This window comes from Dermochelys coriacea, chromosome 23, assembly GCF_009764565.3.
Source record: "Dermochelys coriacea isolate rDerCor1 chromosome 23, rDerCor1.pri.v4, whole genome shotgun sequence".
Classification (NCBI taxonomy): domain Eukaryota; kingdom Metazoa; phylum Chordata; order Testudines; family Dermochelyidae; genus Dermochelys; species Dermochelys coriacea.
Genome location: NC_050090.1, coordinates 12974779 through 13002003, shown reverse-complemented (window position 1 = coordinate 13002003; position 27225 = coordinate 12974779). Strand labels below are relative to the sequence as shown.

At 61.2% G+C, this 27225-nt stretch overlaps 1 long non-coding RNA gene across 2 annotated transcripts; it reads left to right on the top strand.

The window, feature by feature from the left end:
* Positions 1-10813: 10813 nt before the first annotated feature.
* On the top strand, positions 10814-27224 carry LOC122457252. Of its 2 annotated transcripts, none has more exons than XR_006276728.1 (5): positions 10814-10892; positions 25332-25367; positions 25688-25813; positions 26078-26162; positions 26640-27224. It is a non-coding gene; the product is annotated as an uncharacterized LOC122457252 (long non-coding RNA). The 2 variants fall into 2 exon arrangements; XR_006276727.1 differs by lacking the exon at positions 10814-10892 and adding an exon at positions 23878-23990.
* The last annotated feature ends 1 nt before the right edge of the window (position 27225 follows it).

The window sequence follows — 27225 nt, the reverse complement described above, 5'->3', positions numbered from 1 at the left end:
GAGATAGATAGATAGAGGGAGTGGCTGGAGATAGATAGATAGATAGATAGATAGATAGATAGATAGATGGGGTAGCTGGGGAGAGGGAGAGAGAGAGAGAGAGAGAGATAGGTAGCTGGGGATAGGGGGGGTGGCTGGGGATAGATAGATAGAAGGGGTGGCTGGGGATAGATAGATAGATAGATAGATAGATAGATAGATAGAGGGGGTAGCTGGGGGGAGAGAGAGAGAGAGAGAGGAGTAGCTGGGGATAGATAGATGCTGACAGGTGTATGTGGGGATGGATAGATGGAGGAGGTGATTGGGGATAGCGAGAGAGATAGATAGAGGGGATAGCTGGGGAGAGAGAGAGAGAGAGAGAGAGAGAGAGAGATGCCGACAGGTGTATGTGGGGATGGATAGATGGAGGAGGTGGCTGGGGATAGATAGATAGAGAGAGAGATGCTGACAGGTGTATGAGGGGATGGATAGATGGAGGAGGTGGCTGGGGATAGATAGATAGAGAGAGAGATGCTGACAGGTGTATGAGGGGATGGATAGATGGAGGAGGTGGCTGGGGATAGAGAGATGCTGACAGGTGTATGTGGGGATGGATAGATGGAGGAGGTGGCTGGGAATAGATAGAGAGATAGATGCCGACAGGTGTATATGGGGATGGATAGATGGAGGAGGGGGCTGGGGATAGCTAGCTAGATGGGGGGTGTCAAGGGACAGATCGATCAATACGGCTGCACGTATCACTCGAACACAAGCACCTACTCAGTAAGAAACCCCTCCTCAGAGACAAACTGGGCCCGATCCCCAGCCGGAGGCACTCGCCGTAGCTTCTTGGCTCCCACCGGCCAAGGAGCAGATCCATTATCCATCCAGCTGCGAGCCACGTATCTGCCCACGTTGGTACAGCCTGAGCATTTCCCCAACCTGCCCCACAGCGCGAGGTATGGACGCAGCAGGCTACTCCATCAATGCGCCACATGGGGTGTTCAGGGCTCAGACATGCCCTTCAGTGAGCAAACCGCATCTATGGGGCAAGAAACTGACCCACTGCGCGTGACCCATAGATCAGGTCAGATATGCAGGGCATGGGCATGCAGACATATATATATGCAGCCATCGATAAAGGAGAAGAATCTGTCTATGCATTAAACATACCCTGAACCGTACAGAGGAACTATAGACCCATCAGATCCACACAACATGCTGGTAGTAGCATTGCTATAGACCGGGATGGGCAAACCTTTTGGCCTGAGGGCCACATCTGGGTATGGAAATTGTATGGAAACATGAATGCTCACGGAATTGGGGGTTGGGGTGTGGAAGGGGGTGAGGGTTACAGCTGGGGGTAGCGGCTCTGAGGTGGGGCCAGAAATGAGGAGTTCAGGGTGCGGGAGTAGGCTCCGGGCTGGGATAGGGAGATGGGGTGCAGGTGGGGGGGTGAGGGCTCCATCTGGGGGTGCAGAAGGGTGGGACTGAGGGATTCGGAGGGCAGGATGGGGATCAGGGCTTGGGAGGGTGTTGGGGTGCAGGAGCGGGTCAGGGGTGCCAGCTCTGGGCGGTGCTTACCTCATGCAGCTTCCGGAAGCAGCGGCACATCCCCGCTCTGGGTTCTATGCAGAGGCGCAGCCCGGAGGCTCTGTGCCCTGTCCCATCCACAGGCACCACCCCTGCAGCTCCTATTGGTCCTGTTTTCTGGCCAATGGGAGCTACAGGGGCGATGCTTGGGGCGGGGGCAGTGTGCAGAGCCCCCTGACTGTCCCTATGCATAGGAGCTGGAGTGGGGACGTGCTGCTGCTTCCAGGAGCCGTGCGGAGCCAGCCCCTGACCCCGCTCCCCAGCAGGAGCTCGAGGGCCAGATTAAAATGTCTGTAGGACTGGATGCAGCCCCCGGGCTGTAGTTTGCCCACCCCTGGACAGATGCAACTTGCTGGGCACTGGATATGCGCCTAAGCGCAAGCAATAGATGGATTGCAAATGATCAGTATCAGACAGACACAGTATGTAGGTCTCTGGAAATATAAACGCACACACAGCAGAGTAAGCATCTGTGCATGGAGTATATATATATACACACACTATTATATGAGCAGCATCTATCTCTGCATTAAATATTCCTAGACTTGGCAGGTTGCAATTTCTATTTTCATCATTTCGACAGATAATTTGATGTTGAAGCTTCCCCCCACACCCCTTAAATTTGCACGCTTGTGCACAACAATGGGGCTTAAGCATCTTTTAAATCCGTTTCAATATTCACTATTCCCAGTTGTAGGAGATTCCAGGGGGAAGGAGACAATAGAGACTTGAAAACAGAGGCCTATGGGATCTAAAAAGCGATCACGCAAATTGTCCACCCCAGAAAAATACACCCAGAAAATACCCTTACATCAAACTCTGATACGTTCCCCAGCAGAAGTTTTCGTACTTTGTTGCCCATTTCAATTGCTGTCAATGGAACCGTTTTTTTTTTGTTAATTTGTTCCTGCGCGGTGAAATCAACGGTTCCCAGCATTTACTGATAACAATCTCATCCTTCCAAGTCTACGCAGAGACAGATCGCAAATATAAAGCAACGAAATACAAGATCCATACATGTGCTGCCTCAGATATACACCGTAGGATACTAAAATGTAAATGGAGAGACAGAAGCATCAACCTATGCATTAAATATCCACCTACACATTGCAAATGATCAATACAGCTACTGCCTAAGACATAGCCTGGGTGTATCAACACACCCGCCTCTGCAGAAAATGCAACATCGAGCTGTACAGCAAGACAGAAAGCAATTGTAACTGATCAACACAACACGTGAAACAGACAAAGTACATGCAGCTTGAAAGCTCTAAATCCGTGTGTACAGGTAACTCTCCATGCACACACAGGGTCTAGTCACACGGCTCGGGCTAGAAAGAAAGAGAATTGTAAAGGAAGAAATTACTTCACGAAGAAGGAAAAAAAAAAGCAGTAACATTTTTGGAAATTTAGGCAAAAAGGAAAAAAAAACAGCAAAAAATCAGAACTTACTTTTCATGTTTTTAGGGTTGGCCGGGGCTGAATGGCTTTGAGGCTAAGGTAATTTTGTGGGGTCCCTGAGTTTTAACTCTTTCTTCTCCTGCAATATTTTGTCCTTTCTTCTGGTTTGGATTTTAAAGTTTGTGGGTTGCTTGGCTTGGCTTTTTTTTTGGTCAGTTGCTTTTTGAGTTTGTTTGTACAGTTGGGTGATGGCTTTTTTTTCTCTCTCGCTCTCCCACTTTTGTTGGGTTTGGGGGGCAAACGTATTTTCTTCGCGGCCACCTGCTTTCCAAAAATCCCTAGGCTTTTTTTGATTACTTTTTTGAGGTAGATTGGGGGGAAAAAGTGATCGTTTCCCTAGACTTTCTCTACCAACACACACACACTCACACACACACACACAAAAATCAACACACGCACACTTCCCACCCCGCCCACCCCCCCGCAGGTGAAAAAAAAAGTGCCACACAACCTCTTCACTGTACTTTGTGTGTGTGTATGTGTGTGTGTGTGTGCGTGCATGTCACACCACTACAAATTGCTCTTTATATACCAGGCGCAGGGCCCTCTCTGTAAGTGTGTGAGTGTTTTTTCAAAGGATGACACATCTTGACTCATTCCTTTTCCATTCAGAAAAAAAAAAGGCAGCGCAAGAGAGAGAGATCACCACTCGAAAATCTCTTCCTCTGACTTGCAGTGCATGTTTTGAAGTGGGTGGCGTGCAATAGGGCAAGAGATGACACACATCTCTAGAATGCATTGCCAGTCAGTGCACTCTCTCTTTAAAATTTTCTTGGGGGGAGCGAAAGAGTGATGAAGTCATGCTCTAATCCCACCGCTGCCACCACCACTACCACTGGTGTCTCTGGGAGAGGTGTCACCCCTCCCCCCCCCACACCGGTGGCTTTCTTTTCTTCCCCTTCACGCACACACCTGAAAGGAGAGTGGCTGCTGGGGAGACTTTGGGAAGGGTGAAGGGGTATGAAAAAAGAAGGTGGGGGGAAAGGTTATTGAGAAAGAAAGAAAGAAAGAAAGAAAGAAAGAAAGAAAGTTGCAGAGGACCCACGAGAGAGATGGCTGTTGTGATAGATAGTGACTGACACAACAGAGAACTGGCTGCTTCTGGTTGTTTTAAACCCAGTCTAGTGGGTCCACAGTGGGGATCAGGCCCTGTATCTCTGGCATTCTGGGGAACTGACTGACCCAGTGCCGCTGGGCGCCCATTATTGGCTGGCTGGGAGGCATGCGATGTGCTGGGCTTCCTACACATGCGGGCATGCTGGCTGTGGTCACTGAAATGCAGTGGGGGTGGGGGGTGAGATAACCTCCCCCATAGCCCCAGAGGGACAGCGGTGAAATCGATGACCCGTGTCCTTGGAGCAGTTCCACAGCAGGAGCCATCACCCCATCTCCACTGGCAGTGAGTGGCCTGTCACTGGGGCACAGCGGGGTCCTTGTGCTGGGGCTCGCACTGCATCACTGGGGCAAAGCAGGATCCCCGTGCCTGGGCTCGAACTGAGTCACTGGGGCACAGCGGGATCCCCGTGCCGGGGCTCACACTGCATCACTGGGGCACGGTGGGGTATCTGTGCCAGGGTTCAGACTGCATCACTGGGGTGTGGAGGGTCCTCGTGCCGGGACTCGCACTGTGTCACTGGGGCACAGCGGGATCCCAGTGCCGGGGCTCGCATAGCGTCACTGGGGCAAAGCGGGGTCTCCGTGCCAGGGCTCGCACTATGTCACTAGGGCACAGCAGGGTCTCTGTGCCGGGGCTTACACTGCATCACTGGGGCACGGTGGGGTATCCGTGCCAGGATTTGGACTGCATCACTGGGGCATGGAAGGGTCCTCGTGCTGGGACTCGCACTGCGTCACTTGGGCACAGCGGGATCCCAGTGCTGGGGCTCGCACTGCATCACTAGGGCAAAGCGGGGTCTCCGTGCCAGGGCTCGCACTATGTCACTAGGGCACAGCGGGGTCTCTGTGCCGGGGCTTACACTGCATCACTGGGGCACAGTGGGGTATCCGTGCCAGGGTTTGGACTGCATCACTGGGGCATGGAAGGGTCCTCGTGCTGGGACTCGCACTGTGTCACTAGGAACCGGCGTTACTGCTCCCCAGGGTCCAGCAGGGGAATTCTGGGGAAATCTCCTTCCTTGTTTGCCTCTTAAGCAAGAGCCAGGCCCAGTTGGTCCTCCCACACATCCGGCTCCCCGCCACCCACTGCTGCTCAGGGGATGAGCGAGGGACAGCAGCCCAGGCCTGGGGACACGAAAACGCTTCCGAAGGCTCTTAGAAGCACCCAATGCAGCCACCTGTGGGGTGGGGCACGGCAGCTGGTCATTCAGGGATCCCTCGCTCGGTGCTGAGTTGCAGCCCCCCCGGGGGAGCTGTTCAGGACGCAGCAATGTACTGCGGCATGGGGGCCAACACTGCCGGCTAGGGGAGAGCCCTTCCCTACTGAGACACCCCCTCCAACACAGCACCCCCCCGTAGAGCCACACTGGAAAAAGTACCCCAAGACCTGACTCCCAGCCCACCCCACCCACTCTAACCACTAGACCCCAGGGCCTTCATGGGGGGACTAGACAATCGGGGGAAATCTCACCCCTAGAGCCCCAGGTGGGGTCACTGCACTGAACTGAAAGTTGGGCTTTTCAGGGTTAAAAGGATTCTTTGGTTTCTTCGTTTCCCTCATTACATGTGGCCGTCTGGCCCCAAAGCCAGCTCGGAAGGGGAGCCAGGACTCCTGGGTTCTCCCCAGGCCTGGGAGGGGAGTGTGGTCTAGTGGTTAGAGCGGGGGGCTGGGCGCCAGGACACCTGGGTTCAGACTCAGCTGCACGTAAGAGCCTGAGTGGGGGGGCGCCCCCAAGGTCCCCTCCCCAGGGCATTGTGGTCTGGTGGCTGGGAGATGAAAGCTTTGGCCTTCTGCTGGCTGGGGAGACGCTGACTGTGCGGCCCGGGGCCCTGTGTGGATTTCACAAGCCCCCCCAGCCCAGGTGTGTCCCCCCGCCGGACTGAGAGCTGAGTCAAAGCCACGGCTGGTCGGTTCGGAGTCACCCCTGGAGCCACAGCTGCCGTCAAACTGGGCTTGACATGCTCCGGGCCCCCTGGCTTCCGGCTCCTCTGCGGCTGATGTGTCAGCCGGCCCTCCCCACTCACAGGCACCATCGCCTGGGGCCCCGACTCAACCACCAGCCCCCACGTCCCTCCCAGAGCTGGGGAGAGAACCCAGGAGTCCTGGCTCCCAGCCTCTCCTCTGCTGGCCTGCTCTGATCCACACGCCTCCCGGGGAGGGTCCCCTTCGCCTGCTTTCTGCCTTCCCAGGCGCCCAGTGGGCAGCCGATGACTCTGTGTCTCTCCCTAGCCAGTGTGTGTCACTGACGCCCCGATTTACAACCCTCCGGCCCCGTCTCCAGGAGATCTCCACCTCTGCCCCCGCCCAGCCCGTGGGTCAGCTGCTAGGCCAGAGCCCTGAGGAAATGAGAGGGGAGCTCACTTTTCTCCCCCATAGCTGCCCCCCCGAGGGTTGCCCCCATGCCTGGGGTAGCAAGGGGATTCTATGCCCACTAGAACCATGGATAGAACCCAGGCATCCTGGCTCCCAGCCTCCCCCCACTCTCCTCCCAGAGCTGGGGAGAGAACCCAGGCGTCCTGGCTCCCAGCCTCCCCCCACCCCCCCAGCTCTAACCACTAGACCCCACTCCCCTCCCAGAACCAGACATCCAGCTGGCCCCTCCGTGACCTCGCTCTATGGGAGCCAAGCTCCCAGCCCACAAGCCCCAGTGACAACCCAGCAGTATAAGGGCCCCACTTCACAGCTGCTGGGAAGGGGCCCCCCTCATCCTGCTGGGAAAGCCAGCCCAGGGCCAGGGGGGAATATAGGCCCCATTGTGTCTGGCCCTGACCTCATAGGTCTATGGCCCCCACTGGGCTATCAACTGTGTGTGTGTGGGGGGTGCTCCCGGGTATCCCAACCCCTCCTTTCCCAGCAGATGGCGCTGTGGGGCATGGGGTGGGGGCTCCAGATATGGGGGAAGGGTTCCTGGCTACCCCAGCATCTCCTTTCCTAGCGCGCTGTGGGGCACAGGGCAGGGGCTCCAGCTGGGGGCGGGGGGGATCCTGGCTACCCCAGCATCTCCTTTCCCAGCAGGGGGTGCTGTGGGAAGTGGGGTTGCGGCGCTGGCTGGTGGGGTCCTGGCTACCCCAGCCCCATCTCTGCCAGCAGGGGGTATTGTGGGGCACAGGGTGGGGGCTCCAGTTGGGGGCAGGGGGGTGTTCCTGGCTACCCCAGTGTCTCCTTTCCCAGCAGGGAGCACGGTGGGGAGTGGGGTGGAGGCGCTGGCTGGTGAGGTCCTGGCTACCCCAGCAGGGGGCGCGGTGGGGAGTGGGGTGGCAGCGCTGGCTGGTGGGGTCCTGGCTACCCCAGCCCCACCTCTGCCAGCAGGGGGCATTGTGGGGCACAGGGTGGGGGCTCCAGTTGGGGGCAGGGGGGTGTTCCTGGCTACCTCAGTGTCTTCTTTCTCAGCAGGGGGCGCGGTGGGGAGTGGGGTGGAGGCGCTGGCTGGTGGGGTCCTGGCTACCCCTGCCCCACCTGTGCCAGCAGGGGGCGCTGTGTGAGCCTGGAGTAGCTGGGAGCTGCCCCTGCCCTGCTCCCTCCAGCGCCCCCTGGTGGGACAGGCCACCCTTGCAGCTGCTCGGGGGGGTGGGGGGGGTGGGAAATGAGCCTTTCTGCGTTAAGCAGCAGCGTATCCGGCAGAGCCGCGGCATGGGCGGCGTGTGAATGGGCCCAGTGTGTGCCGGGCTCGGTGCCAGGTCCCTCGCCATAGAAACCCTCGGCCGCAGCCGTAAACAGGCATCAGATATTCCCCTCCCGTGCCCGGTGGCGGGGGGGGGAGGCAGCGCGAGCCAGTGGAGGGAGCGGGGAGAACATGAGGGAGGGTGAGGAAAGGAGCTGCCTTGGGGGGCACTGGAGGGGGCCAGGCTGATGGGGGTGGGAGGACGGGGAGATGCCCCCAGAAGCCAGCGACCAGGCTGGGTTTTAGCCTGTACTATCTCAGCCCAGCACTAGGGGGCGCTGCCCTCCATCCCCCCCCCTCCCCGCCCCCGACAGTGCCCGGTCTCCCCAGCCCCGCGCCAGGGTACCGGAGGGGTGGACACACTGCTGCCCTCTGCAGGATGCACTGAGAACTGCCCTGTCAACGCCGCCTCAGCTCTCGGACAAGGTTCCCCAAACCGTGAGGCGGGGGGGGCGGGGTGCAAAGGAGTGTTCGGGGGGGCACAGCTGGGGCCCAGGCCAGCCCCCATCGGGGATGGGGAGGGAGTGCCGCCCAGCCCTGCCCCCGCCCTCAGTCCCCTTACCCTGCCTGCGTCCCTCCCCCATAGAGCGGCAGTCCCACTCCCAGGCTGGGCTGCAGGGGTTGGCGGGGAACTCGGATAAGGGTAAGGGTGGGGATGTGACCCTGAAGAGTCTGGGGACCACTGCGCTAAGAGCTGGGGAGAGATTTAGAGAAACCTGTTTTACCGAAGACAGGGAAACTGAGGCACAGAGTAGGGAGAGTGATGGACTAAGGTCACACAGCAAATCAGAGGCAGAGCAAACCCAGGAGTCCTGGCTCCCAACCCCCCACCCCCACATCAGTGTGTCTGGCAAGATGGGGTCCCACGCTCACTTGGGGCTAGGTGCTTGTATCGTGATGCACTTCACATGGACATTTAATATCTCAGGAGTGAAAATCTCTCCTGATTACTTGTTTTTATTCTCTCTATTAACCTGGGAACGTTAACAGCATGAAGGGGAAATATTCTTCTCTGGTATGGAGCCAAGGGCTAAACGACCGGAGTTGATGGGCCCAGGGGCTGATCACAGCGCGGATGGGAGGAGGCGGGATACCGGGGTAGATGGGCCAAGGGGCTGATCATGGGGCCGGTATGGGAGGAGCCAGAATACCAGGATAGATGGGCCCGAGGGCTGATCACGGGGCAGATGGGAGGAGGGGGATACCAGGGTAGATGGGCCTGGGGGCTGATCACGGGGCGGGGGAGGAGATGGGAATGGGAGGATGGGGGATACCGGGGTAGATGGGCCCGGGGGCTGATTACGAGGGGGGGGAGAGATGGGAATGGGAGGATGGGGGATACCGGGGTAGATGGGCCTGGGGGCTGATAATGTGGGGGATGGGAGGACAGGAGATACTGGGGTAGATGGGCCCAGGAGATGGTCATGGGGGGATGGGAGGAGGCAGGATACCGGGGTAGATGGGCCAAGGGGCTGATCACGGGGGGGGGATGGGAGGATGGGGGATACCGGGGTAGATGGGCCCGGGGGCTGATCATGGGGCAGACGGGAGGATGGGGGATACCGGGGTAGATGGGCCCTGGGGCTGATCATGCGGGGGGATGGGAGGAGGCAGGATACCAGGGTAGATGGGCCCAGGGGCTGATCATGGCGAGGGGGGGAAATTTTCTCAGCTGGTTCCCTGCCAGGGTGATGAAATTCTGTTATTTTCAGGGACAGCCCCGTCCGGTCAGTTCCTGTCCCCCTCCCCCCCCGCCCCCCACCGGTTTGCAAAACAAACACTTGGAAATCCTGACCCGCGTCCAAGACAGGAAGGTCAAAGGGGGGGCTGCGGTGGGGGCGGGCTGGGGGCCGCGACTCACGTCAGCACCTCATTGTAATGGAAACCGGAGCTGGGCCTGCAACCACCACAGACTACGGTGGAATAACATCCCCTCCCCCCACCAGTATCCCCCCCCCAGCCCCTGCTCCCCCCCTCCGGCCTCCCAGCCAGCGCCCCCTCCCCATGCCCCACGGTGCCCCCCTCACCCCACAGCCAGCACCCCCACTCCATACCCTGGGGGCCAGGGCAGGGGGGGTTCAGGTCTGGGATGTGTATCCCACCTTGGGGGTATGGGGCTGGGGGGGCAGGGCATGGGATGTGTTAACACGCGGGGGAGGGCTGGGGGTGCAGGGCAGGGGAATGTGTATCCTGGCTGGGGGGTACAGGACTGGATGGGGGGCAGGGCAGGGGTCATGTGTCCTGGATGGTAGGTACAGGGCTGGGTGGGGGGCAGGGCAGGGGACCTGTATCCCAGCTGGGGGCTACGGGGCAGGGCTGGGGGGGCAGGGCAGGGGGGTATGGGGCTGGGGGGGGAACGGCCGGGGGACGTGTATCCCAGCTGGGGGGGTAGGGCTGGGGGGACAGGGCAGGGGACGTGTATCCCGGCTGGGGGGTAGGGCTGGGGGGTGGGGAAGGCCGGGGGACATGTATCCCGGCTGGGGGGTACGGGGCTGGGAGGCAGGGCTCAGGGGGGAAGGCTGGGGGACGTGTATCCTGGCTGGGGGGTACAGGGCTGGGGGGTAGGGCTCGGGGGGAAAGGCTGGGGGACGTGGATCCCGGCTGGGGGGCAGGGCAGGGAAGGGGGGTACGGGGTGTGGGGGGGAAGGCCGGGGGACGTGGATCCCGGCTGGGGGGCAGGACAGGAAAGTAGGGTATGGGGCTGGGGGGGGCAGGGCAGGTGTATCCCGGCTGGGGGGTACAGGGCTGGGGGGCTGAAGGCCGGGAGACGTGGATCCCAGCTGGGGGGGCAGGGCAGGGAAGGGGGGTACCGGGCTGGGGGGGCAGGGCAGGGGACATGTATCCTGGTTGGGGGGGATGGGGCTGGGGGGCTGAAGGCCGGGGGACGTGGATCCCGGATGGGGGGCAGGGCAGGCAGAGGGAAGGCCGGGGGACATGGATCCCGGTTGGGGGGCAGGGCAGGCTGGGTGTGGTTGTGCCGCCTGGAGCCAGGCCTGTCCCTCCCGCCCCGTCCACACGCAGACAGACAGACGGTTTCCCTGCGTGACTCAGGACAGACCGACTGTCTCAGCCCCAGGCCAGGTGTGTGGTGGGGGGAGGGGAAGAGGGAATCGGAATGTTGGGATCAGCTGTTCAGTCCCCCCCCCGCCCCTCCCCAGGGGGCTCTGACATCATGGACGGGCCAGTGGAGAAACCCCCTGGCCGGTCTCTGAGGGGTGCTGCGGGTCACTGTCACAGGGGATGGGGACCAGAGGCCCCCGGTGTATCCCTGGGGGAGGGGGCCAGGGATCGGCTGAAGGCAGGGATTGGGGTCCCCTGTGTATCCTAGGATAGGGGCAGGGCAGGGTGGGGGGCAGGGATCAGGGTCCCCCTGTGTATCCCAGGTCAGGGCAGTGCTGGGGAGCCAGGATTCAGGGCCCTCTGTGTATTGCAGGGCAGGGGCAGTCGGGGGGCAGGGATCGGGTTCCCCTGTGCATTGCAGGGCGGGGGCAGTCAGGGGGGCAGGGATCGGGTTCCCCTGTGCATTGCAGGATGGGGGCAGTTGGGGGGGCAGGGATCGGGTCCCCCTGTATCCCAGGGTGAGGGCAGGGCTGGGGTGGGTGGGGATTGGGAGCTCCTGTGTATCCCAGGGCAGGGGCAGTTGCGGGGGCAGGGATCAGGTCCCCTTGTGTATTGCAGGGCGGGGGCAATCAGGGGGGCAGGGATCATGTCCGCCTGTGCACCGAGGTTGCTGGGAGGCACCGGGGCGGGGCGGGGGGGCTGCCAGGCTGGGATCTGCCTGCGTGGACAAATAAAGACAAAGCTGGGGAAGGAATGTGGGGCGGGGGGGTAGGGTGGGGGGGCTTGCAGGTGCCAAGGAAAACAGCCGTTGGAAGGGTAAATATTTAGCTCCAAGGTGACGGTGGAAGCGGCTGGGCCCTGGCTCCCCGCCCGAGGCCCTGCGCAGCCTCACCTGACACCAGGCTGGGGAAGGTGAGAGTGTTGCAGCACCAGGCAGTTCCCCTGCCCCCCAGTGCTCCGGGGCCGACCCCATGTCTGCAGCTGCCCCAGGGTGGGCAGGCAGGGCTGGAGCGGGCAGGGCCTGGAGACTGGGGCACTGGGGGCATTGACGCACGACTCGGGGGGCTCACTGAGCAGTTGTGCACCCTGTGCAGTGAAGATGTACACTGCACGGCTGCACACACGGCATAGATGCACTGCGGAGCTATACACACCGCACATGGCTATAAACACTGCACAGATGCACTGCATAGTTCTGCATACTGCATTGTTACATTGCAGGGCTATACATAATGCACACTGCCGGGCTCCGTGCACCACATAGATACACTGCAGGGCTACACACTGCATAGATACACTGCAAGGCTCTGTACACTGCATAGACACACTGCAAGGCTATACACACACCACACACTGAAGAGCTATACATTCTGAATAGATATGCTGCAGGGCTATACACACTGCATAAATACACTGCAAGGTTATACATGCCGCACACTGCAGGGCTATACACACTGCACACTTCAGGGTTTTACAAATCGCAAAGATATGCTGCAGGGCTTCGCCCACTGTCACTGCACGGCTCCACACCCTGCACAGCTCTGCACACTGCACATTGCATGGCTCTCTGCACTGCATAGCTGTGCCGCACACACTGTCCCTGCACACGGCCAGGCTATAGACCCTGCCCAGTTAGCCACACCGCGTATGTGCACTGCACACACAGCCCAGCCTGCACACGGCCCGTGGAGACGCTGCTCACTGCCCCCCCCCCCCCGGCACACTGCATGGCTCTGCAGGCTGCTCACAGCAAGGCAGTGGGCAGTGTGTTAACAGGACATGGTGCACACACACTGCCCACTGCACGGCCTTGCCCGCTGCACCCTGGGGTTCAGTCTGCCTTGGGGTCCTGCCCCAGCAGCTGTCACCTTGTCGGAGGCCACCAAGCTCTTGTCCTCAGGCCGGTCTGCGCCAGGGAGCTTGAGCCAAGTGGCTTGGGATGGGCTGACACAGGAAGGGTGGCTTCCCAGGGAGCCTGTTCGATGGCGTGTGTGTGTGTGTGTGTGTGTGTCCTGAAACCATCTGCTGGAGCGGATGAGCCCTGCGCTCCGTGTGTGTGTGTGTGTGTGTGTGTGTGTGTGTGTGTGTGTCCCTGCTGTCCTCTGCTGGAGGGGATGGGCCCTGCACTCTGTGTGTGTCCTGCCACCCCCGGCTGGAGGGACTGGGCCCCGCTCTGTGTGTGTGTGTGTGTAGGCCAGCAGAGGCCGCTAGATTCGTCTGTCCTCCTGTCTTGCACAGGCTGTTACATTTCACCTACACACCCCCCTGGTGAGTCCAACAGGTGCTTCACTAATGCATCTTCCAGAAAAGCGTCCATCTCCTGGGGCTGTGTATGTGTCTGTGTGTGTGTGGAGCTGCATTGTGTGTGTTGTGTTGTGTGTATCTTGTTTTGCGTGTGTATGTTGTGTATTATTGTGTGAGTGTAGATGTGTTGTGCATTCTGTTGTGTTGCATGTGTGTTGTGTATATTTGTATGTGGTGTGAGTTATGATGTGTGTAGCTGGGCTGTGTCTGGTTTGGGTGCATAGGCTGGGTTGTGTGTCTATTGTGTTGTTGTGTCTGTGTGTAGTTGGGTTGTTGTGTGAGTGTAGCTGGGTTTTGTGTGTTTTGGGTTTGTGGTATTGTGTGTTGCGTGCCTGTTGTTTTTGGTTGTGTCTGTGTGTAGCTGCTTGCAGGATTGTGTTGGGTGAGTGTTGTATGCCTATTATTGTGTTGTGTCTGTTTGGGTTGTTGTGTGAGTGTAGCAGGGCTGTGTGTGTTGGGTGCGTGTTGTTGCATGTTAGGTGCCTATTGTTGTGTTGTTGTGTCTGTGTATACCTGGGTTGTTGTGTAACTGTAGCAGGGTTGTGTGTTCCATGTTGTTTGCCTGGTGTGCAGCTGGGTTGTTGTGTGAGTGTAGCAACAGGGTTGTGTGTGTTATTGTGTGTTGCATGCCTGTTGTTGCGTGGCTGTCTGTGTGTAGCTGGGTTGTTGTGTGAGTGTAGCAGGTTGTGCGTGTTGCATGTTGTGTGCCTATTGTGTTTTTCTGTTTGTATGTAACTGGATTGTTGTGTGAATGTAGGAGGGCTGTGTTTGTTGTGTGAGTGTAGCAAGGCTGAGGGTGTTGCTGTGTGTTGTTGTGTGAGTGTAGCAGGGCTGTGTGTGTTATTGGGTTGTTGTGTGAGTGTAGCAGGGCTGTGTCTGTTGTTGTGTGTTGTTGGGTTGTATTCTGTGCTTACTGCCCCCCACCCCAGCTCTGGTATTTTGCCCTCTGGCCCCTGGTTTTCACAGCACCGGCTGTTTCCTTAGTGACTCGGCCCCCCCCCACCAGCGCCGGGGCTGGGGGGGGTTGGATGACGCTGGGGGGCGGGGGGTTGATGCCTCGCAGGGAGCCTGCCCAGCTCTGCCGGTGCCCCTCACTCCCGACCCGCAGCCCCCTGCTCGCTCAGCCCCGGGCTCCCCCCAGCTCTCCCGGTGCCCCGTACGCCCGACTATAGCTGGGGGGTGGCACTTCGCCCCCAGTCCAACCTCGGTGCCATTAGTAACTTGCTGGACAGAAGTACAGACAGAGCCTTTGGGTCAGGGGCTCCCGGGGGGCAGTGTCAGACTTGGGGCTCTCGCTCCCTCCCCTCCCCAGCCACACTGCCGGGGGCACCATCTGCCCCCACCCCGTGTCTCCTGCTCTGCCCCAGAGCAGCTTTCTAGCCATCCCAGCCCCCTCCCCCGGTGAAGTCTAGAGGGAAACTGAGGCATGCTGTGGCATTACAGGCTTCTGGGTGGGCATGGGGGGGTGAGGTTGGGGGGGTGAGGGAGGGGATGTTGGAGGGTATTGGGGGGAGGGTTATTCCAAGCACAATCAGTTCAGGGTGCTCGTCTCCCCCCTCCCCCACTGTTTATCTGCCCAGCGGATTTGAGCTCCTCTCGCTCTGACAAGGCTGCGGAGAATAAAGACCCCTGGTGCCGGTGCCCCCCAGAGACCCGGCCTTTCCCGACAGCTCCCTCTTGGCCCCCAAGCTCCCTGGGCATGCCCCCTAGGGCTTTGAGGCCCCCCTCCCCGTTGGTTCTCCACCCCGTTGGCGCCCCCCAGCAGCGGGGCAGGGCGGTGATTTTCCGGGGTGCCTCTCCGCCAAGGCATTAGGCCAACACTTCTTTCCTCCTCACCCGGGCCCCCCTCTGCTCTCACCCTCCTGGCTTTACAATCCTCCCTGCAGTGGGGCGCTTTCTGCAGCTGTCCTGCCCTGGGATCCCAGCCCCACCTGGACCCCTCCAGGGCCTGTGTGAGTCACCCTGCCCCCCGTCACAGCCAGTCATTCCCCCCAAGCAGCAGGGTGACCCCCCACCCCCGTCATGTCCCCTGGGCAGCTCCAGGAGCAGCGTTCAAGCTTTCGGCACCCACCAGGGAGCCATGCAAAGTGCAGAGGGAAACTGAGGCAAGCACTGGCGCCATCAAAATAGTACAGAAAACTCCCCCTATGTCACAACCCCCGCAGCACCGCCCTGGTGCATCGGGGCTGGGACTGATGGCCCAGGCGAGCGCCCCCTGCTGAGCCTCTGCCCCACTCCCCAGTGCCCCCTCTGAGCCCCTGCCCCACTCCCCACGGCCCATCGCCCCCTGCTGAGCCCCCCACCCCGCTCCCCGCGGCCCAGCGCCCCCTGCTGAACCCCCCGCCCTGCTCCCTGCAGCACAGCGCCCCCCACTGAGCCCCCCGCCCCGATCCCTGTGGCCCAGCGCCCACCTCTGAGCCCCCGCCCCACTCCCTGCAGCCCAGCATATCCCAGTGCCAGCTGAAGGGTTTTTCCCCCTGGAAATTCACGTATGTTGCAAAGGGTTTCTTAATAATCTTTGTTGGCTGAGTAGCCCCAGCTGGGGTCATTGTGCAAGGCAGTGAAAACCAAGCCAAGCTCACAACGGAATCATGCCAACGCAACGAAGTGCAACCAGACGCAAGGCAAGACAAGGGAACTGGGTGCCCCAGAATATCCGGCACTGCTCGGCAACGCCACCCGGCTCAGGGCCGCCAACCGCAGCAAGAGTAGGATGCGAAACGCCCTGAGACAGGGCAATAGTGCACTCTCCGATGGGGCGAGATTACCCGATGCAATCAAATGGGAGAGAGAAACCATACGATAACACAACACGATACCAGGCAACAACACCCATTTCACATAGCGCCGCAGTGCATAAGATCAAATGCGGTGTCCTATTCTGGACGAGCCCAGACTGGGATGGAGTTGGCGATGCAATGCTGCACCAGGAAATAATGCGACCCACTTCTCATGCAATGCAATAGAAAGTCACGCAATAAAACGTGTGAGAAAAATGACCGATAATATGAAGTGCTATGAGGCAATAACGCAATGAACTATATATCGCAGTAGAGTGCAACAGAATGTACCGCAACGCGACGCAGGTCGTATCAGGCAATAGATCAGCGCGGAAGAGAGAGGAATGCAAGGAAATGCAATGCCACACTAGGCGATAATGCAGCACAATCCAGGGCCGCCCAGAGGATTTGGGGGGCCTGGGGTCTTCGGTTGCGGGGGTCCTTCCGCTCCAGGTCTTCGCTGAAGACCCGGAGCGGAAGGACCCCTGCCGCCGAATTGCTGCCGAAGACCCAGAGCGGAAGAAGTCACGGCGGGTCCTTCACTCCAGGTGTGTTCAGCGGCACTGAAGGACCCGCTGCCGAAGTGCCGCAGAAAATTCTCCTGGGGACCCCTGAAAACTCTCCTGGGGGCCCCTAAAACTCTCCTGGGGGCCCCTGCGGGGCCCAGGGCCTGGGGCAAATTGCCCCATTTGCCCCCCCTCTGGGAGGCCCTGGCACAATCTAATGCAGGGGTTCTCAAACTGGGGGTCAGGACCCCTTAGGAGGTCACGAGGTTATTACATGGGGGGGTCGCGAGCTGTCAGCCCCCATCCCCAAACCCCGCTTTGCCTCCAGCATTTATAATGGTGTTACATATAAAAAAGGGGTTTTAATGTATCGGGGGGTCGCACTCAAAGGCTAGCTGTGTGAAAGGGGTCACCAGGACAAATGTTTGAGAACCACTGAAATGCAATAGAATATAATGCGAGCAACAACAACACAATCAAATGTCACGGAACATTAGAACAATAGGAACAATAGAATCCGTTGTCTATAAAACTCACTCAACGACACTGAAATACAGTGGGACAGAAGATACTGCAGGGCCGGACAACAGGATCCCGTAGGACTCCGTGCGGTAGAAGCAGTTGAATAAAATGCCGCGCAATGCAACACAACGTCACACAGGGCAATAATGCAAGAGAACACAATGCAAGGCCATCACACAATATAGGCCACAATGCAATCGAATGTGATGCCGTACAAGGCACCAACGCAATATTATCACTACAGTACACCCCGCCCTGCCCCCGTGACATCACCAACGCCCCTGCCGCACGGGAACCTTGCACGGGCAGCACACAAGCCCCCTGGACTCAGGCACCTCCCGCCGCACAAATCCAGGACTCACCCACACGGTGCAGGGCCGGAGATTTCACACTCACCCAGAGAGCAGGGCCCAGCCCCTTCAGCAGGGGGCGGCAGGGACAGCCACCCACCTACCCACCCACCCACGGCTTGGGGCTGGTCTGGCTGCTAGGACCCAGCCCCGGGCTGTGCTGGGTTTGGGGAGGCTGCTCCTCGCCCAGGATGCGGGGGGGCCGGTCTGGCTCCGCTGATGCAAGGGTTGAAATGCAGGAGTTCCAGGCCGGCTTGCGGGGGGGGTCCAGTCTTGCACCACCCCCCAGGGGGACAATTACCAGGAAGCGGCTGCAGGTGCAGGCGACTGGCCCAGCCGGGTCTGGCTTAGAGGCATGAGTCGGATGGGCCTTTGGCCGGCAACCCAACCCCTCGCTCCTGACCTGCAGCCCCGGCTAGCCCGGCCCTGCACCCCCTGCTCTGCTAGTGCCCCTCACTCCCGACCCACAGCCCCTGCTAGCCCGGCCCTGCCACCCCCCAGCTCTGCCGGTGACCCTCACTCCAGACCTCCAGCCCCTGCTAGCCCGGCCCTGGGCTCCCCCCAGCTCTGCTGGTGCCCCTCGCTCCCGACCCCCAGCCCCTGCTAGCCCGGTCCTGGGCTCCCCCCAGCTCTGCCGGTGCCCCTCACTCCCGACCTCCAGCCCCTGCTAGCCCGGCCCTGGGCTCCCCGCTGCTCTGCCGGTGCCCCTCACTCCCCACCTGCCGCCCTTGCTAGCCCAGTCTTGGGATCCCCCCGCCCCGCTCTGCCGGTGCCCCTCACTCCCAACCCCCAGCCGCTGCTAGCCTGGCCCTGGGATCCCCCCAGCTCTACCGGTGCCCCTCACTCCCGATCCCCCAGCCCCCCGCTAGCCCGGCCCTGGGCTCCCCCCGGCCCTGCCGGTGTCCCTCACTCCCGACCCGCAGCCCCCGCTAGCCCATCCCCCCCAAGCCCCCCCCCAGCTCAAATAACAAAGGAGTCGGGTCTGCCCTGACACACAGATTCCTGGGACAGCTGCAGGCCGCGCTGGGGCTTAGACAAACACATGGCTCATATCCTCGCCCCCCGCCCGTCTGCGCCCGCTTGCGCGCACACACACACACACACCCGCACACACCCGCTGAGTACACAGGAAGCCGGGGTCCCCCTGCGTGGGGCCAGCCTGTGACGCAAATGTCCCGTGTCACGGCAGGCCCAGGTGGCCACAGTGCGGTGGGGCTGGCACCGGGCCCGGGCCGCGGTCTGGCCGGGCGCACGGGCAGTCGGAGAGGGGTGGGCGGGGGGGGAGTGCGTCCGCACAGACAGAGGGGGCAGTGATCCACACGGAGACACTGACACACACACGCAGCACGGCAGCCTGGGAGCCGGGAGCACGGACACACACCACGTGTGTGTATGTGTGCGTGTGTGTGTGTGTCCATCTGTCCCTGCCGTCTCCTACTGTAGGGGCTGGGCCCTGCTCTGTGTGTGTGTGTGTGTGTGTCCGTCCATCCCTGCTGACCCCTACTGGAGGGGCTGGGCCCTGCTCTATGTGTGTGTGTGTGTGTGTGTGTGTGTGTGTCTGCTGCCCCCTACTGGAGGGGCTGGGCCCTGCTCTATGTGTGTGTGTCTGCTGCCTCCTACTGGAGGGGCTGGGTCAGGGGTGGGCACAACGTGGCTCGGCCCCCCTCCGGCTCCTATGCTCTCCAGTGGCCCCCTCCGGTGCTCTAATGGGAGCTGCAGGGGGGTACCTGCGGACAGGGCAGTGCGCAGAGATGCCTGGCTGCACCTCCGCATAGGAGCCGGAGGGGGGACATGTCGCTGCTTCCGGGAGCCGCTTGAGGTAAGCGCTGCTCGGAGCCTGCACCCTTCAGCCTAACCCCACACCCAACCCCCTGCCCTAGCCCTGTCCCTCCCTCCCTCCAAACCCCTCGGTCCCAGCCCAGAGCACCCTCCTGCACCCCCAACCCCTCATCCCCAGCCCCTCCCCAGAGCCCACACCCCCAACCAGACCCCTCACCCCCTCCTGCACCCCAACCCCCAATTTTGTGAGCATTCATGGCCCGCCATACAATTTCTATTCCCCGATGTCGCCCTCGGGCCAAAAAGTTTACCCACCCCTGGGCTGGGCCCTGCTCTGTGTGTGTGTGTGTGTGTGTGTGTCCCTGCTGCCCCCTGCTGGAGGGGCTGGGCCCTGCCCTGTGTGTCAGTCACATGGGTCCTGTGCCCGAGTGGATCAAGCACCGGCTTGGGCCTCAGGACTCCTGGGTTCTGTCCCAGCTCCAGTTGGTGACCTTGTCCAGGTCCCTTCCTTGCTGGGTGCCTCAGTTTCCCCACATGTGTGCAAGGGAGATGGTGCCCCAGCCCCTCCCTTTGGCGAGCCTGGTGAGCTGTCGGGCAGTGAGCGCCGGGGACTGTGGGCATTAGAGGGGTTGGGGAGAACCCTAGGGCAGATCCCGGGGGGGGAATCCCCAAAACAGACGGGGGCTCAGTCAGCTTCTCTTTTTTCAACCACTGCATCAGCAAACGCTGCCTCCGCCTGGCATCTGTCTGGCAGGGGTCATGGGTCATGGGGAGGTCAGGGGTCACGCACATCTGCACTATAGGCTCAGGGTCACAATGGGGATTGAAGGGGTCACTATGGGGGTCAGAGTTGACAATGGGGCCTATCCACTTATTGCTATAGGCCCAGCGGTCAGGGTCACAGTGAGGGGTCAGGGGACACTATGGGGTCAGGGTTCATGGTATAGGTTAAAGGCCATGTGGAAGTCAAGGGTCATGCACTCTAGGCCCAAAGTCAGGGGGTCACTGGGGGGTCAGAGGTCACTGTTCTCTACTGGAGGACTCCTCCCAGAATCCTTTGCAAGAAGTGGCCAAGACCCTTCCTTGCAGGGGCTTCTGCAAAGGATTCTGGGTGATGGGGTGATGGGCTTGATCCACCTCCCCCCACACCACCATTGCTTTGGGATCACCTCGTACTGAGCAGCACCCCATAGATCCCAGCTGCTAGGCCCCACCCCTGCCCAGCACAAGCCCGCTAGGGTGGGGGGGAGGGGAATGACCAGAACTGGGGGGGAAGCACCCCCAGACAAAGCAAATTCGGGGCTGGGGTGCGGTGGTGGGTAAAAGGGGGCAGTGGGGAGAGGGGGAGGGAATACCCTGATCACAAGACCGCTGAGCCAGATGGCGAGGGGTCCCCCAGCCCTGGGGCACCCTATCTCCCTGTGACACCCCCCAGCGCCGCGTCTGATCCCCCCGACCCCTCAACTCCTGCCTCGGGACTGGGGGCAGGACAGCAGGATCGATTGGAGGCCATAAAGTGAGAGAGAGAGAGAGAGAGAGAGAGAGAGAGAGAAGGGTGGGTGTGGATGGATCGATGGATGGGGGGGTTGTGTGGGGATGGCTGGCGGGGCAGGGGTCTATGAGAGGGGGCTGTACGGGGTGGGGTAATGGGGCGGGGGCTGTACGGGGTGGGGACTATATGGGGTGGGGTCTGTACGGGGTGGAATGATGGGGAAGGGGCTGAACGTGTTGGGGGCTGTATGGAGTGGGGGGTGATGGGGCAGGGGCTATATGGGGTGGGGTGATGGGGCAGGGGCTGTATGGGGTGGGGTGATGAGATGGGGGCTATATGGGGTGGGGGCTGTACAGGGAGGGGGGTGCCCAGGGGGCGGTTGGTTGCTCCGGGCGGGGGCGCCTGGCACACGAGGCAGCAAGCGGGGGCAGGGCTGGGGATCGGGCCCCCCTGGCAGCCCCAGGCCCCCCGTGGCTTCAGCCCCCACGGCAGAGGCGGGGCCGGGGATCCCAGACAGGCCGGGGGAAGCCGGCAGCGGCTGGCGGGCAGGGGCAGGGGCAGGGCGGGCGCTGCCCTCCTGGCTCCGATGAGTCGTTCTGGCTGCGCTGGGTCATTTCACGCTGGGATCGGCTGGCTGGGAAAGATTGGACGCAGGTGGGGGAACTGAGCAGAGAGCCAGGGAGAGAACCCAGGAGTCCTGGCTCCCAGCCCCCCATGCTCCAACCCCTAGACCCCACTCCCCTCCCCAACTCGGGGAGAGAACCCAGGAGTCCTGGCTCCCAGCCCCCCATGCTCCAGCCCCTAGACCCCACTCCCCTCCCCAACTCGGGGAGAGAACCCAGGAGTCCTGGCTCCCAGCGCCCCATGCTCCAACCCCTAGACCCCACTCCCCTCCCCAACTCGGGGAGAGAACCCAGGAGTCCTGGCTCCCAGCCCCCCATGCTCCAGCCCCTAGACCCCACTCCCCTCCCCAACTCGGGGAGAGAACCCAGGTGTCCTGGCTTCCAGTCCCCCGTGCTCCAGCCCCTAGACCCCACTCCCCTCCCCAGGGCAGGGAGAGAACCCAGGAGTCCTGCCCCATCCTGGACTTGCAGGATCTTCCCACCGTGGAAACGTGGCTGAACTGTACCCGACAACTCCCCCCGCCCACCCCCATCATCCCACAGTGCCTCTTGCTGGGAGAGGTGGGGCTGAGGGAGCCAGGAGCCACCTCCCCTCCAGCCAGCGCCCCCCCGCCAGCTGACCCTGCCAGGGCTTTGTGGCTGCCTCTCCCCCCTCGGTGGCCCTGGCTGCCCTGCCCTGGCGGGTTTGTGGCCAGCCTGAGACATGACGCTGAGGCCACCCCAAAGCCCTGGGCTCCCCCAGCCCGCCCCATGCTGCCCCACCACAGGGAGGGCAAGACGCCAGATGAGCTCAGAGCCTGGGGAGCAAGGGAGGATCTGGGGCATTTGGATCCTCAGCCCCCCATCCCCAAACACACTGGGGAGATCCCAGATATTGAATCAGCTCTGGGGGTGCCTCCCCCACTGAAGCCCCCCAGATTTCCACCCCACTCCAACCCCCACCCCCAGACTCCTGGGATCCGTATGAGCCCAGAGACCCCAAGTGGCCCCTGATCTCCCTGGGGGGGCTGTTGGGCCATAGGGGTATAAGGGTCATGTGTTCCTGACTGGCGGGGGCTGAGTCACCCCCCTGGACTATGTCCCCCCTTTCTGGGGCTCAGCTTCCCCTGGGGTTGGGGATCTCCCATAGCACCTTCCATTGGCCTCTTGGGGCCAGTGTCCCCCCCCCACAGGAAGGCTCCCCCCCGACCGTTTCACTGCTGGAACCATTCTGAGGTTCAGAGAGGAGCGGTGGGGGGGGGGGCCGCTGGGCGGAGCTACAGACACACAATGCAACACAACACAGTGCTGCATGCAACACAATGCAACCCAACGCTGCATGGAACACAATGCGACATAATACAGTGCTGCACAGTGAGAAACAACACAACACAGCGCTGCATGCAACACAATTCAACACAATGCTGCATGAAACACAATACAGCACTGCACAGTGAGAAACAACACAACACAGTGCTGCATGCAATGAAACATAATGCAACAGAACACAGCGCTGCACAATGCAACACAACACACCACTGCATGCAGCACAATACAACTCAGCACAGAACTACCCAGTGGGAAACAACAGACCATAATGCAACTCAACACAGCACTGCCCACGGGGAAACAACACAATCCAATGTCACATAACACAGGGTAGAAGAAGACCACATACTGTCACACAACCAAATGTGCCACACTGAAATACAGTGTAACATGGTGTGATACAAGGGAACACAATACACAACACAACAGCTCAGTGGAACACAAAACAATGCTGCCAAGTACACACAGTACAGCCAGTGTTATAAAAGGTTACACAACTCAGCACAATGGCATACAACACACTGCAGCGACACAATGCAACACAACGCAGGACAACATACAGATGCAACAGAACACAGAGACGTAACACAAAGCAAGACAACAACACATGGATGTAACTGCAATGCAACAGAATACAATAGAGGGTGCAACACAAATCAGTACAACAGAACATCATGGGCAGGACCACAGGCAGATGAAACACAATTCAATACAACACAACATCATGCACAATGCAAGACAACACAGCAAGCACCACACACAATACAACAGAAGGTGATACAGGACGTCTTAACACAACAACAGCACAACATGGGACCAACACAATCCACGGTACCCTGGTGAAGAGGCCACTCACCAGACACACAGCACCACATGGGACAACTTCAAGTCAAACACAACACAAACCACAAGACAACACAACTCGGTTTGGGGTCCGAGTTCTCCACACGCACCCTACCCACCCACAGCACTTTAGCAGGGCTCCAGACAACACAACACAACATAACTTCGTGTTGTGCCAGGCTTTTGCCTGCCCACTGACCCTCCCCTTCCAAAATACCTTTTACAAACTGCACACAATACAACTCAACACAACAGAGTTGGGTCTACGGTCTCCCCCACCCCCCCATTAGAAGCGAGCCGGGCTGGATCGCGGATTGCAGAGGAGACGGCTCTCGCCCCCTGGGGGTGCAGAATGTGGGTGTTGTGTTGTGTTGTGTCGTGTCACAACAACTCTGCTTCGGCCACGGAGCAGCTGCGGAAAAAAGGAGCAAGCGGCGCCCTCTGGTGGCTGCAACCTGGAGCCGCAGCCTGCGCAAGAGGACGGGGGGCTGGTTCAGGGTTGGTTTCGTGGGGCGAGGGGGCGGGCGAGGCGGCAGCGTCCGTGCTGGGGAGGGACGGACGGACAGACCGACAGCCGGGACACGCCTTTGGTTTGTTAGTGTAGGGCCCCAGGTAAACACCTGGAAAGAGGCCACAATATCCTGGTCTGTGAGTGGTGTGGGGAGGCCAGGGCTGGGTTAGCAGGGGGCTGCGGGTGGGGAGTGAGGGGCACCGGCGAGGCTGGAGGGCGCCAGCAGAGCTGAGGGGATGCCAGGGGGGCTGGAGGCTCTGGGTCAGGAGTGAGGGGCACTGGCAGGGTTGGAGTGCGCCGGTGGGGCTGGGAGTGAGGGGCGCTGGGGGGGTTCCAGGGGGCCTGGAGGCTGCGGGTCAGGAATGAGGGGCACTGGGGGGGCTGGAGGGTGCCGGAGGCTCTGGGTCAGGAGTGAGGGACACCAGGAGGGCTGGGGGGGGCGCCAGGGGGGCAGGAGGTTCTGGGTCATGAGTGAGGGGCACTAACGGGGCCGGGGGGGCTGGGAGCCAGGAGTGAGGGGCGCCGGGGGGGGCTGTGGCCGGGATCCTGTTCAGCACTTGTAGGTTCCCAGAAATCCTGTGAGTTCATCACCCGAGAAGCAGCAGCTCCAGATTGGGGGGGGGGGCAATTAATGGCCCCAAATGTTGCCGAGGCTGAGAAAGGGACGAAGGCCGGACGCTGCCCCCAGCATCCCACCTGACGCGGGGGGGGGGACTGGCTGGCTCAGGGGGGGCAGGGAATGAGACACGGGGCCTTTCCCCTCTAGGGGGCGGCAGCTGCCCTCTGGCCCCAGGTCTGTGAGCTGCTTCCCCCCAGCCTTGCCAGTGCCCCTCACTCCCGAGCCGCAGCCCCCTGCCAGCCCAGCCCCCCACGCCCAGCCCCCGGTCTCCTGGGGGCTCTAGAACGCCTGGGTTCTGTGAGGCGGGTTCCAGAACGGTGGCGCCGGCGTGGTCTCTGTCCAGGCCCCTGACCCTGCCCCGCCTCCTGGCGCCCCCTGGTGCGCGCAGCCTGACCGCCCGGCGCTGAGGGTCTTCGCCGTGTGCTCCCTGCAGGGGGCACTCCTGGCACGGGAGGGGAGCTGCCCCCGCCCTGCCCCTGCCCCGCCCACGAAGGGCTTGGGATGAAGACAGGCTCTGGCCCCCGCCCGCCCCTGCCTCTGCTCTGCCTCCTGCTGGCGCTGAGTGTCGGGGGGGCTGGTGAGTGGGGTGGCTGACCCCTAAGGATGGGACCCAGGTGGCCGGGATGGCAGCATGAGGCACTGGTCCCTGCTGCTCCCAGCCTCGGGGGCAGGATGGAAGGGGGGAGGCAGCTGGGGAACCTGTGCAGGGCTGCCCCTAGCCCCAAAGGGGAGCGTGGGGAAGGGACGAGTGAGAGGGGATGGGGGGACCGAGGCATCCGGGAAGGATCGGGGCCAATCTCAACTCTGCCCCTCCCCTGAACAGGTGCCACAGGGATAGGCAGCTTCTTCAGACCCCTGAGTAAGTAACTGCCCTGCCCCCCCACCTCATCCCCTCCCTCCATGCTGCCCCCTCAGGCCCATCCCCCCATTTACTGCCCACAACTCCCATCTGCTTCCCTTCCCTACTCCTCAGCCCTACTGAATCCCCCCATTGTGCCCCCCCTCCCCTGGCCACCCCACATCCCCTGCTCTGGGCTAGAGCAGGGCAAGGGTGCCCCCTGGGGGGAACACGAAGAATGACCTAGACCTCAAAGCGGGCCAGGGAGAGGGACAAGGGGCCTGGGAGGATGTGGGGGGGGGGCGGGAGGCAGCTGGCACTAACAGGGGTGTCCCCCCCAGCCTGCGCTCAGCACCCCTCCCTGCAGAAGCCCTGCGGCGGCAACCCCGAGAGGTTCTACCCTAGCCAGTGTCTGCAGAGGAAATGCTGCCACGCCAACGGCACCTGCTACCACCACACCACCGATGGTGAGCACCCCCTAGAGCCGGCCGCCCTGCACTCCCCCCCCCAGAGCCGGCCGGCCGCCTTCCCCACGCCCCACCCCAGAACCGGCCGCATCCCCACCTGGGGCTCTGTACACCCAGCCCCCAAGAGGGCGCCTCTCAGTGCCAGGCGAACGGTCCCCCAAAAACCAGCTACCGCGTGTCCTACCCGAAAGCCAGCCGCAGCCCCACCCCAGAGGCGGGGGCTGGTGGATGCCGAGCTGCCCCAACCCTCCCTTTCCTTGGCAGCGCCGCGCCAGCGCCGAAACGCCGGGATCCTGGGGGGGATCTGTGTGGGGGCCGCCGGGCTGTTCCTTTGCGTCTGCGTCACCTGGTAGGTAGCAGCTGGAGCAGAACCACCCTGGGCTCCGTGTCCCGCAGGGGAGGGGGAGATAACCGGAGCCCTGTGGTCGGGTGGCTGGAGCGTCCCATGAGCACAGAGGGGGCTCAGGCTCCGCCCGGACTCCTGGGTCCTCTAGCCTCAGCGCTGGAAGCAAGCCAGCTTTCTACACAGCCCAGTCCTGGCTGAGCCCAGCAAAGGACCTGGGATCTTTCCCCTCTAGGAGGCACCAGCTCCCATCCAGCCCCAGGGCAGGGACTGGCTGGCTCAGGGGGGTGGGGAATGGGACATGGGGCCTTTCCCATTTGGGTCACTAGATACCCCAAACCACTCCCCTCCCATAGCCGGAGAGAGAACCCAGGTGTGTGTGTGTGTCCAGCTCTAACCACTAGGCCCCACTCTCTTCCCATAGCTGGGGAGAAAACCCAGGTGTCCTGGCTCCCAGCCCCCCATTCTCTGTACTCCCCACAGCAGGCTGAAGGGCAGCCGGGCGGCAGGGAAGGAGGCGGGGGAACCGAAGTCAAAGTCGGATGCAGAGTTGGCTGATTATCTGACGAAGCTGCTGGAGGAAAGTGACCAGGAGGAAGAGGAGAGGATGGAGCCTAGGGAGGAAGAGCCAAAAGAGGGGGGGGAGTAGGGACAGGCTGGGGGCAGCTGCCCCACCCCCACCTGGACTGCTGCACCCCTCACACAATAAAGGGTCAATTTTTTCCAAATCAGCTGGGGGAGGGGCACATGCTGCCCCCATGTTCCCTTCCCCCATCCGGATCCCTGAAAACACAGCCCGCATGCTCCACCTCAGAATGGGGGCAGAGAATGGGACAGGGGGCCTTTCCCCTCTAGAGGGTGCCGGCTCCCATCGGCCCCAGGAGACTGGCTGGCTGGCTCAGGGCAGAGGTATGGGACACAGGGCCTTTCCCCTATAACCACTAGCCCTCACTCCCCTCCCAGAGCTGGGGAGAGAACCCAGGAGTCCTGGCTCCCAGCCCCACGCTCTAACCCCTAGACCCCACTCCGCAGTGCGTGACGCAGGACAAGGAAGCACGGAACAGAGGGC